Consider the following 13,856-nt stretch of genomic DNA (forward strand, 5'->3'; position numbering starts at 1 on the left):
ACCTAATACAGCACCCGCTATGTAGTAGGTCTTCTGCATTGGCTTCCTGTTTGTCTCTCGTTAGACATCACACTGCATTGTGGGCAGCAGGGCAATGCCTCATGCTCCCAGCTTCTCCTACATGTTCTCTTCCCTCCCTCGTCAAAGCCTATCTGACCTGGGACCTATCCCCTCACAGCTCTGTTCCCAGAACTGATGAAATAATTCAAGCTAGGGTGAGATGAAATTCAATGGACATCACTTTCCTGTATTATTTTATCAGACACTGTAGGCTGCACACACCAAATTCATCTTCCCACCGCCCCCACCCCCAACTTCTTTCTTGCTAATAGAGCCCTGATTTTTTTCAGGTGTCTGCGCTCTTTCACGTAGCAGTGTGTCCAGATCCCATGCCCAGCTCAAGGGTAAAAGCTGATTAGTCTACTCAGAGGAATTCCATTCTCTAAGCCAGTGCTTAGTTTGGAGGTGGACATATAATCCTGTTCCAGTCAATGAGTGTGAGGTGATGTTTGCTGGGGGAGCTTTTTTTTTTTTTTTTTTTTTTGCTGTACGCGGGCCTCTCACTGTTGTGGCCTCTCCCATTGCGGAGCACAGGCTCCGGACGCGCAGGCTCAGCGGTCATGGCTCACGGGCCCAGCCGCTCCGCGGCACGTGGGATCTTCCCGGACCGGGGCACGAACCCGTGTCCCCTGCATCGGCAGGCGGACTCTCAACCACTGCGCCACCAGGGAAGCCGGAGCTTTTTTTTTTACAATTTTATTTATTTTTGAATTTTATTTTATTTTATTTTTTTATACAGCAGGTTCTTATTAATCTATTTTATATACATCAGTGTATACATGTCAATCCCAGTCTCCCAATTCACCCCACCAGCACCACCCCACCCCCTGCCACTTTCCCCCCTTGGTGTCCATACATTTGTTCTCTCCATCTGTGTCTCTATTTCTGCCCTGCAAACAGGTTCATCTGTACCACTTTTTTAGATTCCACATATATGCATTAATATACGGTATTTGTTTTTCTCTTTCTGACTTACTTCACTCTGTATGACAGTCCCTAGGTCCATCCACGTCTCTACAAATGACCCAATTTCGTTCCTTCTTATGGCTGCGTAATATTCCATTGTATATATGTAGCACATTGTTTTATCCATTCGTCTGTCAACGGGCATTTAGGTTGCTTCCATGACCTGGCTATTGTAAATAGTGCTGCAATGAACCTCTCTGTGCTTCCGTTTCCTCTTCTGTGTGAGGGCTTTAATGATAGCAGTTACTTTAAAGAGCTAGAAGGATCCAATAAATGAAAAAATGTGTGTACAAGATTATAAGGGTGCCTGGCTCTGAGTTGGAGTGCAATCAACGTTAGCCACTGTTGTTCTAGGAAACTGCAAACCTACTGGACTGGAGGGAGGCGATTATTCTGTAGCATCAAAATGATCAGGAAATTGAGAACTTAACCTTTCAAACACTGAAAGCCTTCTTTATGTTCAAGGATTTCTTTTCAAAAGAGATGTCTATAATCATTGTCTCTACTTTTCCTTCTTTTCCAATCAGGCTCTCGTTTCTCCTCCTGCAGTTCAAATCCAAGGTTGAATTCTCAGGTCTCCTCTTGAGCTGTCAGCGGCCTTGAGGTAGGAGGTCACTAATTTCTTTAAACTCCTTCTTCCTTCTTCCTTTAGAACATAATTCACTCACAGGTTTCCTCTTACCTCTCTGGCTACTCTTTCTCAGTCCCCTTGGCTGGTCTGTCCTCATTTTCCTGATGTTTCCATGTTGGAGCATCCCAGGAATCAACCCCGCAAATTTCTTCATCCCAGAGATGGAAATTCCATGTTTCCAGTTTCTCAGGCCACTTTCATCAGGGCTATTCCAACAATCAGTCCAAACAAGAGGAACTGACCACTGACCCATGCCCACACGTCCTCTGGATGCATGGGGCCTTTTTGTGGCTGTTCACTCTGCCTGGGCTTCATCGGGCTGCAGTGCTAGAGAAGTGGGTAGCACTTGTGATGGCGTGTGAAGAAAGAGGCAACTAAACCAAGGACAGTGAGAAACACCACAAGGAGGCATGTTTAATCTCCCCTCCGCTTCCTCCTTTTCTACGTCTTTTTCTGTTCCGTATCCATCCTTTTCTGTCCTGTGGATGGACTCCTTACATACGTGCTGTGAGTTCATCTCTGAATCCCTACAACACTCACACCACTGCCTTGAGCAGAACGGTATCTGCTGAATAAATAGATGGAGATTTTTCTTCAAGGATCCTTTCTTACCTAAGGCATCCAGCCCGAAAGTTTTATTTTGGTGGAAACGACAAAAGGGGCTTGGGTGAAATGACTAAACCACATCAGTCTTCTTTCAAGAAGGCATAAATGTGAAGAGGAAAAGAGATTTGAGAAGGCAGACATATGGCTTCTCTTCCTGACTCTAATCTGGTTCCACATTCTGGAAAATAACCCCAAAGTTCCCTGCCTTTATTTTTGTTTATCATGAAGAATGAAACTGAGTTTAAGTGGGTCAGGACCTCACATACCAAGTAAACAGGGAATCGGAATTAGAATGCTTGGTATTTGGGCAGGGAGACGGGGGAGGGGGGGTGTAGAGTGAGAGATCTAATGCTTACCTTTTTTTCTTTTTAATTATGAATATCACAAAGTCAGATAAAAACCCTTGCTTCTGTCCTCTTCCCAATGAAGATTTATGAGATTATCCTAGTGGTTGCTTGCTGGAGCTCTGCAGAGAGAAATATTAGTTTTATAAACAGATACGATGCCCACAATTCCATATGAAAATGAATTTAAGGACCAACCGGGACAGGCCCCAAAGCTGCACAGAGCCTGATGAGTGAACAGAACCACATAATAAGGTTCTCCAGAGAGTGGGGCAAAAGGAACCGATTGTCTTCCTAAAATATACCAGCAAGAATGCAAGCCTTAATTAACAAAGCCCAAGGTTGATTTTTCTTGCTGCCTTTTTCTCCAAGAGACAAATAATAAGAAATGAATGAGGTTGAAAGCAAATGAGAACCATATTTGGAAAGCAAAGCATAGTCTAACTTTTGGCTGCGCTGGTTGCAAAGACCTAAAGTTCTTTAATCATCTCAGTGGAGATGTAGCCAAAAAATGCAATTTGACACACACACATACACACACACACATATGTCCACACCATGCCCTCCTCCTTTTTCACCGTAGATGAATCAAGATGGTGGAGACAGGACATGATGAGAACCATTCCTGCTCTCCACCTACTTTATAAAAGGCTTTGGCAATCGGTAATCTTTGCTGCCATGGTCTGGGGAATCCATCTATCAATTCTTATTCTTTAAATGTTCATTGTGCACCATGCGTTGGCTGCAAGGAGCAAACAAGCAGCTGGAACAGGTAATGTACTGTGAATATGCCAAAGATGGCAAACTATTTAAGATCCAGATTCTTCTAACATGATTCTTCTAGAAGAAGATGAACCAGTTTGGCCTAAAAGAACATTACTACAATCGAAGGTGGGGACAGAATGGGAGGGGAAATGACAACTTTATGAGAAAATAGTCTCTTATTAGCTAACAAACTGAGGAAACACAGAGGGTTTTCCTTGTGTCTGGGTTAGCCAGTCCACCTTCACACAGATGCAGAACTCGTGGTTGAATATAGTGGTGTGATTTCGAGATGGTTCAGTACACAGTCCATTTCACTTCACCTCACAGTACCTCAGAGTCTGCTTTAAGGCTTGAAAAATTACTCTCATCTTTGTTAACACAGAGACAGAAGACATACCTATCTGGCTTTCTGGAAGTGGTCTAAATGAGATATGGGCTTTTCTAATGAAGCCTTAGGTAAATATTAAATAAATCTGGCATATTGTAGGACCATTTTTACCCAACTCATGATGTTTCTGTTTGTTAAAGGGAGCTCATTTAGTGTAACTTTTGGCCCCGTCCTCTCAATTACTCATATTTCCCCAGGGGAGGATGGAGTATCTTAACTGACTGAAACATCTGGGCGTGCTCAGCTCAGCTCCACCCTTCTTCCTCTCAGGAGTGAGTGGCTCACATAGAGGAAGGAATCTCTTCCAATCTTCTAGGGGAGGGATCTTTTTCCTCACTGGGGTACAGGGTTGGCAGGTCTACCTGGCTAACAGGGAGCCACATCCTCCACCCTGGCCTCTATTAGAAATGAAGGATATTTTTGTCTCCATTGGCCAGGCTTTCATTTTATTTGTCAATTTGTACAGAACATGGGCAGGAAAGAGGGGTGTTATATATTGGGCTCCCTCAGACACCCCAACATATTTTAAATATAAAAAGATCTGAATGGAGAACTTAAAAATGTTAGTTCTGATCCTGGCTTTGTCTTTCCTCAGGTGTTTAAAATTAGGAAGAAAAATAACTTCCTTATACTTCAGTTTTCTTGAATGTCAAACTAGTCCATAAAATCATTACCTTATAATTATATGTGTAATAGGATGTCACCCCAAGACTTATGTCTATATAACACAGTGTACTGTTAGAGACTTTTTTTTCAGCCGGAGAAGATTTCAGGGCTCTGTAAAGGCACCTCCTGAGGAATCTCTGTTAGTTACATAAGAGTTTGCTGATCAGGTTATAATTTTCCAGAGAAGGATATAATTGGACCTCCTGGCTTTTCAGCCTCATAAGACTGCCCATCTCCTTGAGAAGGGGAACTCTGGCAAGGGGTTATGAATTATTTGCAAAAGGATCCCCAGGGCCTTCTGGGAAAACATGGCCTGAGATCTCAACCTTGTGTCCCAAGAATCAAAGTTATGGTGATCCACTGGAGGTGGATCAGGCTAATCCTAACCTAGGCCAGGGATAGGGAAGATCCATGAAGTCCCTGAAAATGAGATTATCTTGAGGAAAGCGGGAATTGAAGTTGATGGCCTGAGCTCAACACAGAGCTGATGGTCCATGGGTCAGCTAACAACAACCACACTAATGCTGCGTAACAAACAACCACACACATGAGTGGCAAAACCAATAAGCACTATTTAGGTCAGGAGTCTGCTAGTCGACTACGGGTTAGTGATCTCTGCTGGGCTCAGCTGCATGGCTGTGCTGATCTCCAACAGGCTTGTTCAAGTATATATGGGTCTGTTGGAGCTCAGCTATTCTAGTCTGGCCTTGGCTGAGGTAGCCCAACTCAGTCCACAAGTGAAAATGCATGAGGCTTCTTAAGGCCTCGTCTTAGAATTGACACACTGAGATTTCCCTGGTGGTCCAGTGGTCAAGACTCTGCCCTCCCAATGCAGGGGGCCTGGGTTTGATCCCTGGTCAGGGAACTAGATGCCGCATGCCTCAACTAAGAGTTCGCATGCTGCAACGAAGATCCTGCACGTGGCAACTAAGACCTGGCACAGCCTAAACAAACAAATAAACAAGTAAATAAATAAATATTAACAAAAAAGAATTGACACACTGTCACCTCCTCCTTTTTCTGTCAGTCACGGCAAGTCACATGGACAAATCCAAATTTAAGAAGGAGGGAAATATACTCTGCCCCTTTAGTGGGGCAATGACAAAGACATATGGCAAAGGATCCGGATGTAGGGAGGGGTGAAGAATTGAGACCAACGATGTGATCTGTCAGAGTGGGGTAGGAGTGCGTTTAGGCATAGTTTCATGCTGGGAGCTCCTCCAGACACAAGCACTTAGCCACCAATGTTTGCGCCCTGGAGGTTAGTGGCTGAGCTGGGAAATGTGAGCTCAAAAGAGTTGTGATGGGCTTCCCTGGTGGCACAGTGGTTGAGAGTCCGCCTGCCGATGCAGGGGACACAGGTTCGTGCCCCGGTCCGGGAAGACCCCACATGCCACGGAGTGGCTGGGCTCCTGAGCCATGGCCGCTGAGCCTGCACGTCCAGAGCCTGTGCTCCGCAACGGGAGAGGCCAACAACAGTGAGAGGCCTGCGTACCACAAAAAAAAAAAAAACCCCAAAAAACAAAACAACAACAACAAAAAAGAGTTGTGATCTTTGCATGGAGGACTATAGTGACCTAGGCAAGGGCATCACAACAACAGAAGTCAAGAGTAGCCGTCAAGTCGTGAAGGACCAACAGTGATTGAGGGGGATGCTCAGTTCTTTCTCTAGAAGATAATCATAAACCTTCTTACAGCCACATAACCTCCTGGAACTCATGGACAACCTGAGGGTGTAGGCAAGATGCTGGGGAGAGGATTAAAAAAATGAAATTCTGGACCCCCCAATAATACAACTTGCATGAGCTACTGGAAACTTAATAGAGATATAGCCATAAATGTACCCTGAATTGATGACACAAATAATTTCATGTACAAATGAAAACCACTCACACATGGATTTCTCTCTCTGCCACTCTCCTCTTCTTCCCTTCATTTTCCTTTTTATTTTCTTCTTAATTTTCCAAAGTTTATAGTTACAGATACTGAGGAAAGGGAAATCATGATTCCTATTTGGAAAATGGTCAGTGGTGTGGATCAGAGGAATTACAAGTATCATTCTTTTTCTTCTCTTTCTAAAATCTGTTTTGGAATAATCCTTTCACCCCCACTTCCAACAGTTAGGTGTGTGATGAAAATCTAACCTACAAGGCTTCATTCAACCAGGGCAATGATTTCATGTTTCCCGTCTCTTGTTCAGATGAAGTATCCTTTCTTCCTACAAGGCCATAAACAATCTGACAGGAGACCCTGGTGCTGGCTGGCTATGTGTTTGGAAAAGAGCAGAGATTTGAGAGCAGAGGATACTCTTCTGCCTGCGCTGCCCCCCCCCCCGCTTCCCCTAGTACATGGGGTCTTCCAGTACATACCTCTCCCATGTCACCACATTGTCCAAAGTCTGGAGTCACAAAGGTTAATGAGCAAACATTTTTAATGAACAAAGAAAGAATTACAGATCTTGTTTGCTGACCAGGGCACAAGGCCATCTCAGCCTACACTGCCTGCTCATCTCTATTAAAGGAAAGGACAGCTCTGCTGCCCAGCTGAAGACTGGTTCTCAGGGGTCAGTGCTTTATTGACACTCGTAAAGAAGAGATGGAAAAGGAATTCAATGGTTTGTGAACATCAATGTGCTTTCATACAGGGAGGATACGAAGACTGGGATAAGGTATTGTAGAAAAAATATTTGCTTTACATGGACATAGAGAACAGACTTGTGATTGCCAAGGGGGAAGGGGTTGGGGAGAGGAATGGAGTGGGAGGTTGGGGTCAGCAGATGTAAGCTATCATATATAGAATGGATACACAACAAGGTCCTATTGTATAACACAGGGAATTAATAGCCTATGATAAACCATAATGGAAAAAAATATAAAAAAAGAATGTATGTATGTATAACTGAATCACTTTGATATATAGCAGAAATTAACACAACATTGTAAATCAACTATACTTCAATAAACAATCATTAACAAACATTAACTTTAGTTTTGTTGTTTTAATTGTATTTATTATTACATAGGTAACAATATCGTTACATGGTTTAAAATTCAAAGGTACAAATGTTAGCCTTGATAAATTCTTCCCTCTAATCCCAAGAATGTATGTTTTAAAGTCATATAAATACAGATACAAATCCTGGCTTTACTGATGATTAGTAGGGTGAACAGGGTAGGGAACTTAATCTCTCTGGCCTTATGTAGTGGGAATAGAAACACATACATCATAGAGTTGTTATGATCAAATGAGATGACATGAATAAAGTACTTGGCATGATGTTGACACTGGATAACCATAAACAATAGCTAATGTAACAACTATTCACTTCACAAAACACAGACTCGGGTGGGCAAAAAAAAAGGACTTTTATTTTTCCTATTTCTAGGCTTACTTTCTATCTTGAGTCCTCAATCAAACTGTTACAGAAATGTTAGTGTAATTATTTTTGTGTAAAACCAGTTAAATTCAGTGATTTCCAAGCCATCCTGCGTTACAACTGAGTCACAGGTGAGATTTCCTTCTCCCTCTTTCACCTTCTCCCTGCTTGGTCTTTGTGCCAGTAGGGAGAGGGCTACCCAACCACTGCGTGGCTGCTGTCATACTTGCCAACATGGTGTTGAGGGCTGGGGAGGGGTGGAGTCTGGGCACCTACTTCTCAGCCTTGATTTGCCTTGGTGCTCTGATGGCTGGCTGCTTCAGATGGACCCTGTCCTGTAACCATCCAAGATACACTCGCACACATCAATCGTCCTCTGAGATGCAACTGCACCCTCCCAGAACTTCACAGCAGTCCTGTTCATGGGTTGCATGCTCCTGATGTGGCGTTCCCTTGTGCTGGTCCCAAGGACCCATGGGCTTCCTCTCTCCCAGATATCTTTTGTATCTCCCTCAGGAGCCTTGGGTATTTTCAGATGGTCATCCACAGCCCTTCAGGGATACAGAAAACTCAGAGTAGCCTCTCACTCCATTATGTTATGCCACCATTTCTACCTCACTGTTGATACTTAACAATGGGTCATGCTTGCAGTCTCTCTCTGGACTTCATGCAGGTTGTAAGACATAGGTCCTCTCCATTCTCAGACCCCCAGTAGAGAGCATGCTGTCCAGTAATCCTGGTGAGGAGGAGTTTTTTTTTTTGTTCTAACAAGGCATCTGTGGGTTAAGGAGAAGAGAATTGGCCTTGACACGAGATGACCTGGGTGAAGTCCGGACACTGCCTCTTCATTGCCTGGTCACTGAATCCCTTTGAGTCAGGGCTTTTTCATTTCAAATTAGGAACAAGGCTCATAAAAATACCTTTCTCTTAAGTTTGCTACAAAAATTGTCAGGTAATGTTTCTGAAAGTGGTTTAGTATCTGTAAAGTTGACTAAAATCTCAACTATAGTTTTCCCCAATCGTCCACCCAACTAAACTACCTTACTGTTGAAGGTCATGCAAATAAAATGGGAGGAGAAAAGTTACCAGACATTCTGATAAGATTACTCAAGCAATTATAGATGTTGAAACAAAAGCTGATCATGAAGCCAACATAAACAGGTAATTTACAAGGAGAAGAGTCTGTGAACTTCTGGTGTTTAAAGCTAAATTAAATAGGATTTCAATAATAATAGCAATCCCTTAAAGAAACTTAGAGACACTTAGCTGTGATCTGATATTTGACAAAATAATTTTATATACCTGCTACGGACTTAACTGCATCCTCCTGAAATTCGTGTGTTGAAGTCCTAAGCCCCATGTGATGATCTTTGGAGATGGGGCCTTTGGGAGATAATTAGGTTTAGATGAGGTCATGAGGGTGGGAATTAGTGCCCTTATAAGAAGAGACATTAGAGGGCCAATACGGTTATTTCTAGAAAGAATGTAGGTAAGCTTCTGCCAGTTTTCAAATATGCATATGGTAAAGAGGTGACTTTCTTCGATCTTTCTGAGAAACTCAACCAGTTCTTTTCTCATCCTCTCTAGTAAGTCATCCATTTTTTGAAAACAGCAACAATATCATCCTTCTTTTTGAACGATATGCAGACCCTAGATGAGACCTATCTAGGTTTCCATTGTTGTCTTTCAGCTATTGTTCTGTCACTCCGTATCTGCGTGACTTGGGTTTTTACCTAACTCCCCTGAGCCACCCAGTTTTCTCATCCATAAAGTAGGGAATGTGCCTGCAGGGTTGCTGTGAGTATTAAAGAGAATGTGGGAACATCTTTACCACATTGCTTGATTCTTAGTACATGCAGAAGGTATTGTTAATTTACGCAAAAGAAAATGGAGCCTCAAAGAAGTTAATCATCTGTGGCTGGTGAGAGGGAGCTGGGTTCTCCCAGGGTCTGGGAGGATCTGAACCTGTGCAGACACAGACCTGAGACTTCCAGGAACACAGCCACTTCCAGGGAAGCTCAGGGCAGTTCAGAGACGCTCAAGGACTAGCGGGACCTTGAGTCAGGGAGATAAGCAGGAAGTTGCCCTGAAGCTGTGAGCCAGTTCTCTTCTAAGACCTCTCGAGTAAAAAGGAAGGCGGTCTCATATCAGGACTCTGACTCCAGAGCCTAGGGGTCCCTCTCCTGTCCCGTACATGCCCTGGTTTTGCGCACCCAGACAAGAGGCTCAGTGCTGGGACATGGCCACAAAGGAGGAAAATGAAGGCACAGATTCCTAGGAGTGTGTATGTGTGTGTTAGAGGGTGATTTCAAACCTAAGACCTTGAGAACAAAAAGAGGAGGAGGGAAACCCCAGCACAAACACCAATACCAAGGCCAAGGGCAGGAGAAGCAGTCTGAAACGAGGAGCAGTTTGCAACTGGAGGGGAGTAGGAACAGCTCTAGAATGAGGATGGGAAGGTCCCTGGCAGCTGCTGAAGGTACCACTATAGCCTTCAGGTTCCTGAGAGGTCAGCTGGAGCACAGGACACGCATATGCAGGGCTGGTTCATGCACAGGCTGAAGCCAAAATTTCATCTCTTTAGCTATCCTCATGCTGTTCCTTCTCATCTTGGCTCCTCTGTAAAACATCCAGCAGAGCAGTGCCCTGCACTTCGAAGGGATTAAGCCTTTGCTGACATGAATTGAAAGTCGTTGTTCATGGGGCTGGGGTGGGGAGGGGGGCTGGGCTTCACCTGGAGCCTCCATGGAAGGTCTGCTTTACCTTAAATTATATTCAGAACAGTAAATAATTCTTAGAATGTGTTTCACAGGAGCAGGACACTCATTTTAGTGTCCTGGACATGGTCCAAGGGATTGTAGTCCAAATCTCCACTTCATGTGTTCATGTTTCTAACATTGCTCGGAAAGGTCATTCCCGGGTTGCAATGGATTGTGAGGTAGGAAATAAGAACTCATTCTCAGCTCCACCACTGACTCCTCCTGTGGTTCTTGGTCTCTGAGCAAGTGATCTCCTGACGCTGCTCTCAGTCACTCCATCTGGGAAATGGGAAAAATAAACTCCCTCTTGAAAACATGAAGATGGATTAGAGATAATATTTTCAAAGTGATTTCCCAGATAGGAAAAAGAATGCTGCATATTTCATAGATGCTCCCAGGGACAAAAACACACACATGTAAAAGCCATCTTCTTTCCTCTGGAACTGAGAAGAATCATAGAACTTGAACTAGGCAATTTATTTCTAATGTTTGAGAGGGTGTGGCTGAGTAATCTAAACAGTTGGTCATTCCCAGTTACTATCCATAGGGGGTAAATACTAGTGGAATCAGCTGGCTTTAGAAGGAGGCAGTAAATCCCCCGATGAAATAGTTCACTCACCCCTAGTCTTGACTCTGGCTCAAGTCCCTCCGCTAGGGCTTTAAAGTCTGATGGGAAGCTTTTGGCGTTATACCTCGCACCAACACCACCTTGGGGTCCAACAGACCTTATAAAACTCTCTCACCTATGCACAAGCCTGCTTCTGCTCACCATGCAGGGAAAGCACCCACTGTGTGCTCTTCTGGTGAGCCCAGGGCTCAGTCGAGCTGGAGGTTCCATGTAACATGGTCTCCCCAAAGCCTAGCTCGAGGCTTGGTACATTGTGAGTACCCAGTGGTAACTGTTAAATGAATGAATGAATGTGCCCGCTTTGGGTAGCTGAAGGTTGGGTGAGCTCCACTTACCCTCCCCTGAGCAAAGAGACGACTGAGGACATACTAAAGAGACACTGGGTGGGTACCCAAGGCTGAGGAGTGGCCCTTGATAATAATGCTAACACATGTTTAGCACTTGCCGAATGTGCCATTTTTTATGTTTTAGCTCCCTTAATATTCACAACAATCCTAAGAGGTATGTACTATGAGTATGATTCCCACTTTACAGATGAGGTCAATGAGGCCCAAAGGAGGCTTGTAACTTGCCTAATGGTTCAGATAGTGGGAGAGTTTATCTGAATGTAGACATTCTCACTCCAGACCCCACCCCCTTAACCACTCAGTTCCGGTGAACATGGACCCACAGCTCTTACTGGGGAGCAGACTCCTGGAGATGACATGGTCCTGCACCGTGTCACTGTCCTCTGCGACCAGCTAGCACAAGAACAGAACTGAGCGTCAGCACTCAGCTTTACGACACCCCAGGGTAAGTTGGACCTGGTGTTTCTGTTTTCAAATGGGGACCTGAGGCTGCAGAGCAATCAGATGTCTCATTCAGAGTCACCGGGTTTGGTGCGGCAGAGCCGCGATCAGAAAACAAATCTTCTGGCCTCTGACATGCAGCTCCGATCTCTGCAGTCAACCACTGGCACCAGAGATGCCCACCTGGGGCACCTCTCAGCCCCACCATCAGCAGGCCGCTCGGCCCAAAGGTGACAACCGCTGCCACACTTGGTAATCAATCGATAAACACCTGCTATGAGGGAAGGACCTCAGGCACCAGAATAAAAAGTCAGACGTGGAAGAGACTTAAGCAACGTTTAATCCAACCCTCCATTTTACCAAAAACTGCAGCAATGGAGGCCGCTTGCTCAAAGTCCCAAACTACTCGGTAGTGTGGAGAGTGGAGCCCAGGTCTCCTGACGAGATGCCTCACGTGCCTTTGCTACTCTGCCGTGCTGTGCCGGGCAGTAGCAACGGACTCTGCCAAGGGCCTCTCCTTACTGCCTGGGGAGCCGCTCTGGTCTGGGAGCAACTCCTCACCACACCCTGTGGCTGTCAGCGCACAGATCGTAAGCCCTGCCTTGTGGAGTAAGGCAACCAGCCTTAGAGAGTCTCCCCAGGCCTGTGTATAAAAATGATCCTCGGGCTTCCCTGGTGGCGCAGTGATTGAGAGTCCGCCTGCCGATGCAGGGGACACGGGTTCGTGCCCCGGTCCGGGAAGATCCCACATGCCGCGGAGCGGCTGGGCCCGTGAGCCATGGCCGCTGAGCCTGCGCGTCCGGAGCCTGTGCTCCGCAACGGGAGAGGCCACAACAGTGAGAGGCCCGCGTACCGCAAAAAAAAAAAAAAAAAAAATCCTCAGCAAGCCATCCGTCCAGACCATCCCCCTCCCACTCCTCACATGAAACTTAATTAATCATGTTTGCATCTGGATCCAGACAAGACAATAGCAGGGATGTGTTTTTGGTTAGGAACTGAAGCTGCATTCACAAAGGAATGTTGATTAGTTAGTGGTCGGTATCATTTTTCATGCCTTTTTAACTTACAGAAAATTTTAATATCAAAGCATTTCTCCCTGCACCGCACATATCTATTTCTCATAAGTGCATTCTGCTGGCATAATTTTCTTTTTCTTCCTGCGGGCTCTGTTTATGAGATGATCCATCAGGTTGTCTCAGAGTCTCCATCCAGCCCTTCATCAACGGGAGGCGTGCCAGGTGAGCCGTGAGCTACAGCCCACAGCCTTCCCCCATGTGGAAGGGGGAGGAGAAAGCCGGGCTTAGGCCAGGGTTGCTCAGGGAGATGACCGCCATCCACGGCAGGGACAGCAAGCTCTCCTTCTGGCCTGTCTCGGGCCAGACTGAGGCCTTATTATAAATGCTGCTGCTCTTTAGAACAGGGATGGACCCCTAAAGGGAAGAAGATGTTCCAGACTTACTCTAGACCCCCAGACGTTGAGATCAATCTGAATACCTCAATCCAGTCTTCACTGCAGCAGGAAAATATCCTCAATCCGGGAGAATCTCCTAATGCAGGAAGCGTGTCTTAGTGTGTACAACATGCCCACACGTGTGGGGCATGTCAAGTCGCAGATGATAAGTCATGGCAGCAAGTAATGTTGGAACTATGTGGCAGAGTGGGAAATCTGTCTGTCCCAGCAGCCCTCAAGCTAGATGTGCCTTTCAGGCAAAGGTGATGGAGGAGTCATGGGAGATGTGAGGCACCTCTTCCTTTTGTTAAGTGGCCTTTTCTGCTCAGTTCCAAACCTGGCTCAGACACCAAGAGTACAGTTGTGACAGGACTGACCAGTGGGGGCAAAAAGAATAAGATGTTCTAAGATGCTCAGATGCAGACAGAC

The 13,856-nt window shown here is 45.3% G+C and overlaps 1 protein-coding gene across 5 annotated transcripts in view; it reads right to left on the minus strand.

Annotated features, from left to right (window-relative positions):
• Positions 1-13,856, minus strand: part of HAO2 (hydroxyacid oxidase 2) — a 214,661-nt gene that overhangs the window by 41,629 nt on the left and 159,176 nt on the right. For 2 of the 5 annotated variants that reach the window (XM_060300698.1, XM_060300696.1), the window contains exon 3: positions 2,620-2,729. The exons of the other annotated variants lie outside the window; for them this stretch is intronic. The gene's annotated coding sequence lies outside the window, so the exon portion shown is untranslated. The remainder of the gene's footprint in view (positions 1-2,619; positions 2,730-13,856) is intronic. 5 annotated transcript variants of the gene reach the window in all.

This window comes from Globicephala melas, chromosome 1 (assembly GCF_963455315.2).
Source record: "Globicephala melas chromosome 1, mGloMel1.2, whole genome shotgun sequence".
NCBI classification, from domain to species: Eukaryota; Metazoa; Chordata; class Mammalia; order Artiodactyla; family Delphinidae; genus Globicephala; species Globicephala melas.